The sequence below is a fragment of the Vicia villosa genome, linkage group LG2 (assembly GCF_029867415.1).
Source record: "Vicia villosa cultivar HV-30 ecotype Madison, WI linkage group LG2, Vvil1.0, whole genome shotgun sequence".
Taxonomy (NCBI): domain Eukaryota; kingdom Viridiplantae; phylum Streptophyta; class Magnoliopsida; order Fabales; family Fabaceae; genus Vicia; species Vicia villosa.
In genome coordinates this window covers 127093647-127100986 of record NC_081181.1, presented here as the reverse complement: position 1 = coordinate 127100986, position 7340 = coordinate 127093647, and positions in this window count along the sequence as shown.

Here is a 7340-nt window from a genome sequence, read left to right as displayed (position 1 = left end):
GATTGTTATGCTCTTGGTTGATAATGTTTCAGCTATTAATGTTTCTAAGAACCTAATTGTACATGGGATGAGCAAATATATTGAGATGAGGTTTCACTACTTGAGGGGGCTTGTTAGTGAAGGAAAGTTAAGATTGAGATATTGTAGAAGTGAAGACTAAGTGACCGATTTGTGACCAAGAGGGTCACAATTGAAGTGTTCAAAAGGTTGAAGATGAGCATGGGCATGGAAGACTTGGAGATCGTTAATTAAGGTGGTGTGTTAAGATTTTTTGATAAATCAAATTGGTGTAACCGGTTAACACGAGGGATGTAACTGGTTACAAGTATCAAAATAAGTCAAATAAGCTGCAAAAAAGTGATTTTGAAGTTGGCATAACCGGTTACGCATTCGTTGTAATCGATTACCACTATTTTGCTTTTATGCTTATATGACTTGTTATTCTTCTCTGTCAAAAACCTTTACTTTTTAGTTACAATTTGTTGTTTCTGGCCAAATGACAACCATCCATTATTTATTATATTTGCTCATGTTCTTTTCCCAAGTTATTGGATTAAAAATTAATTTAAGTTAATATAATCTCTATTGAATCCGATACTCTTAATTTTAACACTTACTACTAGTTTTATATACATATACTTTCACATATAAAATAGCCAAGGTGACAAAAGAGACATTGGATTAAACTCTCCGAAAAATATAAGAATGAAGACTTGACAACATATGTACTTCTTAAGTGTTTGGCTTAATTGCAACTTTGGTCCCTCTATTTTGTTATTTTTTCGATTTTGGTCCCCTCATTTTTAAAATCACGATTTTGGTCCCCCTTTTGAGTTTTCTATTGAAAAAGAGACAAAAATATGAACTAATTTTGCAGGAAAAAAAAATAAAATATGGGGATGGAAATTGCACAAAAAACTTAAATGGAGACTAAAATAGTGGTTTTTAAAATAGAGCGATCAAAATCAAGAAAAAGACAAAATAGAATGAATAAAGTTGCAATTAAGCCCAAGTGTTTAAACAGAGCAGTACGAGGGTTTCAGTAATATTATACAAACCATAATGTGGAGTATTACACATTATCACAAAAAGAGAGAGAGAGGAAGCCAAAGGGATATTATGAAGTATGAACCATAGTATTATTTATATTACTTGTATCATTGAAATCGTAATTCATCAAATAATAATACGAAGTTACAACTGCTATGTAATGTTAAACGTTTGCATACTTTAACAAACTACACAGGCATATAATGTCAGACGTTTGCATACTTTAACAAACTACACAAGCATATATCGTATTAGCATTTGATGATCTAACACCTAAGAAACATAATAATGAAAAGATTAAACACTCTTCATGGCTAAATCAATAAAAATAACCAAACTCGCATGGCAAGCCATAAGTAAATCATGTAAAATGACATAAAGCTCTGCGACCAAACTAGTGGTAATATCATAGAAACTTTAAGTCCAACAACAATTTTCCATTAATTTTTCTCATCTAACCTCTAAAAATTAATATATACTTTTTGGATTGGAAAAGAACATGCCATCAACGTTTTTTTAGTAAGAGGATTAGGGATACTCTAACTAATTATAAAATATCAAGAAAAAGTTTTAAAAAAAGAGAAATTGTTATCCGAGTAAAACTTAAGTAAGACAATGCAAATGATCTTTGCAAAATTCATAAAAGTTACATTTGATAATAACAATACCCCCTATGTAAGATCACCTCCAAACTAAAACTTTAATGTTCCAAACTAAATCGGGAACGATACCTTTATCATTCAACGTTAATTTTAAAAATAGACAATTTCTTTATAGACCTCCCTATCTTCTTAGGAACCTGTGGCAAAATTCCTTAAATGTCCCCATATTTCAGAGATGCATCTCCGAAGACGTAAAAATGGGTTATTTCGGAGATGCATCTCCAAAATCAAATATTTTTAAAAGAAAAAAAAATGTTTTCGGAGATACATCTCTGAAATAATCCATTTTTACGTCTTCGGAGATGCATCTTCGAAATAACCCGCGTTTTTCTGTTTTACAAAACACCCACCCCCAAGAAAGCCCTCAACCCTAAAACTCAAACATCAAAGTGCCGCTTTCTCTCCATCGCTCGCTTTCATCGCAAACAAATAAGGGAAGAAATTCGATCTCTCTGCTTTCTTACGATTCAAACAAGCATCACAAACTTGGAACCCCAAACCCAACAATCTCCAAAACCAACGAATTCTCATTAATGTTCAGCAGATTACATAGTACAAGATTTGCAATTGAAACGAAATTAAAAAACGGAAACAACAAAGGTATGATTGCTTCATAGCGAGGTTTGAGTGTGAAGTTATGTATGAGTGGTAAGGAAGCTCCAGCAGTTAACAGAATGTTCTTCGGTTTATTTCGGAGATGCATTTTCAAAAACACTAAAAAATGAATGTTTTCGGAAATGCATCTCCAAAATAATAATAAATGAAAAAATGAGTGACTTCGGAGATTTTCATCCAAAGAATCTATAAAGAAATTGTCTTAAAAATATTAACTAAATTGGAACAAGTACCATGTAGGCAATTATTCCCTTTATAGATTTCATTATTTCTAACCTTCGGTTGGATGGGTCACTCCGTGGGCTCATACTAAGTGAGTAATAAGAAGAAGTAAAAAGGTAAAAGCAAAAAAAGAAAAGAGAATGGGTGGTTTAGGGGACATATTATATTTCAAAAGGGACTTTGGAATCCTAATATATAAGAATTTGATGTTTTGAAAGTAGTTTTACTGAATATATGTTTAAATGACACGATTGTGAAAAAATTATTTTAGACCAATTATTGGATTATTTTTAACACATACAACTCAACACTAGGTCCCATTTTGGGAGAGAAAGTGATGTTTAACCACAAAGCCAAATCCTGCAAAGTGAAAGTTTCATCTTTGGAAAAAGCTGACAAATAGAAAAAAATGAGTTCAAAGAGAAAGAAAAAAAGTGACAAATAGAGGGCCAAGATAGTAGCAGTGTGAAAGTTTCATCTGTTGGATTTCTATTTTATTTTACTAAAAATAAAAATTTAAAAGGAAAGAATAGTGTTCAGTCTAAACTAGAAAATACTTTAAATTTTAAGATAAATTTATATTTACTTTAATTAATTATTCAAGTTAATCTAAATATCTAATCATATTATAGTATAATAAAGTTTATATAACTTTTTAATTTCAAAATTAAATAAGTTTATAATATTGAAAAAAATAATTGTAAATATAATTTATTTTAAAATTAAATATACATAATGATTAAATATCATTCAAGTTCTGAAAATGAATTATTATCAAAGATTGAACCATGAATATTAATTTATCACAATTAATTAAATTAACTCCTTCACATTATTATATTTTTAAGTTACTATTACATTTTTTTAATTTATTTTTTCATGCAATTAATAAATAATAATTTTATAAATAATATATGATTTATGTTTTACTTAATTTATTATATTTCTTAATATCTATAAAAATGATAAAAGAATATATGATAAAAACATAAATAATATTGCTACCTCTGTTTTTTTATTATAGATCATTTAAAAAAACATTTTTTATCATAATATTTCGTTTCATAATACCAATAAATATTTAATATATATTTTTTTATATATTTAAGCATTTATTATTAGTTATTTTTTCAATTATTTATATTTAACTTTAATACAACTAATAAAATACATATTTGTAAAATTACTATTAATTTTTTTAATATGTATAAAAAGTTTTAAACGACTGAAAATAATAAAAAAATCTATGTATACGAAATAGTTCTCAGACAGAAATGAAAACAAACTTTTTAAAGATTTCAACAAAATTATTAAATTGATCAAAAAAAAAAAACAAAGTATTAAATATGAAGTTGATTGTTTAATATTTTTCAAAGCCGTATTAAATTATGCTTTTCAGAGTAGAAAGAAATTTAGCTTGCCGGTAGGTTAACAAAAACGGTACCTAAATTTGAACGCATATTTTCGTCTCCCTTGTGACATTTGTCGTTGATTTAATGGTTTGGGACCAATAGCTTTTCATACTATTGAAGAGAATAATGATTTGTAGTAACGCCAATGAAGTACATTATTTACAGTGTCTGTAAATAACGTGTTTAAATATAAAAACTCTACAGTAAAAATAACACTTTCATCATTCGAGGACCCAATTAAATAAGCATTTTAATTCACGTGCCATGTTATGTAGGGTATTCTGTAAGAAATAATGTTATGTAGGGATATCTCCATCAACCAAATAATCGAGTTTACCTCTGCTTTACTTTGAGGACATGTTTCTATAAGGGGGTGAAACCTACAACCACTGATTGCATTAAAAGGTCTACCATAACCTTATGGAAATGTCCATGGTTGTGTGTTTAAGGTGGTTACTTGTATTTGACTCAACATCTTCATTTATGTTGTGTGGAAGTCGGCAGACATAATAGTACTAGAACTCATATCAAATGGTACTTAATCGAACAAATTCATTTTTTAGTTTCATGGGAAAATTAATTTTGATTGAATTTGAGTATGAGTTTGAGTTCTCTGATTCTATAAGATAGAACAAAACTCATAATGAGACAATAGTGTTTATTGTAATTTATGAACAATAAATATTCATGAAGGTGTTTTGTATAAGTATGAGTTAGGCATTTGGAAGTCCTACATTGCTTAAAAAAGAGAAGGTTGAATACTTTATAAGTGGGAAGACACATACATACCTATCACCTTAAGGTTTTAGGTGAATATGTGGTGTCTCTTTCACTTGTGTGTTACTTTTGACCTAATGAGGATGTTCATCGTGATGACCCAACATTGATATTAGAGTCGATGGTTCAATTAAGGAACCAACTCCTTGTATTGATATTCTTTCTAACATGGTCGTGGTCAGGCCGCGTCTCCTGTTGACTAGTCGAAACCTTATTTTTCACACAAATTCATACCAATTTCAGAAAATTTTAAGCATTATGTCCTAGGATTCACTAGTCAATCCTGCAAGTTAACTTTTGGAAGAGACTAGTGGTTGTATGCCAAATTTCACGATAAACAAATTGGCACGCCCAGTGGGACCCTATACTAAAAGACTTAAAATCATCTATTTTACAAAGTTTTGTGTTTCCTTTCTATGATCTGCTATCTTTGTATAGAATAAGTACAATGTTTGTTCATGCATGAATTTAAGAAGGGGGGAGATTTCTGCCTGAAATGTCATGTCCAAACATGGATAACAATAACACTTCTAACCCATCACAAAAAAATGCATAACACATAGTAGTAACACCAGCATCAAAGGTTGAGATTACAACAATTTTTTCTCTTGTAGGGACATCTACAGATGATGCGCGGACGACGTCAATTTTGTCAATACTGTTGCAAGGGTAATACCTCCGCCACCACCAAGGAGTTCCCCTTTTAATCCTACGGTCATAAGGTCCGTCTTTGGGAATCCTGGATCACTATTTCAACGAATTTTCTCAAGGCCAACAAGCGTTAGAGAATACTCGCATGACATGCCAACGTTGAGGATGGCAAGACTTAACAACACCACATCGGCACACACAAATAATGTTATGGCCACAAAGTCACCCTATAATCCCCAAAATGCCTCAGCTTCGACCATAAACAATGTGAGTCGACCACCATGGATAAGTTATCTCCCTTAAATTACACCATCGTTGAATACAACATCCATTATGGCTATGAGACAACAAATGGGCGAAAGTAATCTTGAAATGGTGAATACTCTCACCCATCAAATGGGCACAATATTTAATCCCCTGATTATGAACACTAGCCAAAGTATGAGGTGTTGGCAAATCAAATGGGTCGAATAGCCAACTTTTTGGTGCACCACCGGTTCATACGCGGCCGACGCCTCAAATATCAAATGTGAGGCAACTCGAAACACTTGACAGTGGACCTCTAGGGGAAATTCGACCCCCATAACCTACCCCAAATAGGGAGGAGGATGAATATATTGACCACTATAACCCTAGGCCAATGATGGTACAGCGAAATCAAGATGTTGACTAAATACTTCGAAATGTCCAACAAAATAACTTAGGGGGGAATAACAACATAACAAATGTGGTCGAACAAATTTTAGCCCAGAGTGGCTTTAATTTGGGTTTACACAGGCCTAATTTTGTTCACCCTTGATAGAATATGTTCAACAAACAAAACTCCCAGGGGTTGGAAAGTCTCATGATTTACCAAGTTCGCTAGAGAGACTAACGAGTCGACAGTGGAACGTAGTGTCAAGTATCAAACTGAAGCCGACAATATTGCAAATAACGAGAATATAAAAATGACATATTTTCCTAATTCTCTTACAAAAAATGCTTTCACTAGGTTCACTACACTCCCGCCACAATCCATATACACACTTGGAATCAATAGAGTGAGTGTTCCATGAGCATTTTTACACGGGCCAGTAAAAAAACAAGCCTTAAGGAACTGGATAATATTAAGCATAAAGTTCCTGAGTTCATTGACGACTATCTAAATAGGTCTAGACTCCTTAAAGCAATGTTCTTTACACAAGTCTTTGAGCATGAGTTGGTCGAAATGGCTGCATGGAGCCTATATAATTTCATTAAGAAGAAACTAGACACCTGGTATATTAGGGACATGACCCAATTGGAAGACAGGGTTCGCCAAGTCGAACAATTGAAAGCTGAGAAATCCAGAACAAATAAGTTCAACAAAAAAGAGAAAGTTGCATATATAGATAAAAACGAGTATTTCTTTGACTTAGTCGACGAATATGTCGAAGAGAGTGAGGTAAATGCCGCCGAGTTGAAGCCAGAACCTCCGTACGCATGCAAATTGCTAAACCCATCTAACGGGAAGAATCCTACCAAACTAACTAAGAATACAAAGTTTATCACAAAAACATATACCTTCAACATAACAAAGTGTGACTAAATCTTTGATTTATTGGTCACTGATGGGCAAATTATAGTGCCTCTTGGCCAAAAAATAAATGCATTGGATCTTAAAACTTCAATAAGTGCTTTTCAAGGATTTTGTGCATAAGGCATTAAACAAAGGAAGCTGCAATTCTGCGAGAAACCAAAAGCAACAATGTAAGTGGAAGTAGATCTATTCCAGGTTGCAGAAACCAACTTTGTTGAACCGGTCGAGATTTTAATGGTCGAGACTGCTGATGGCCCAAGCATGGACGTAAAAAATGCTGAACAAATAGAGGAATTGTCTAAGAAAAGTGTGGCTAAAACGATGAAGGTTGTCTTTCCTCTGGAGGAGGAATAATTGGTTGATTTCCTTATTCGCTGCAAGCTTAATGACTAA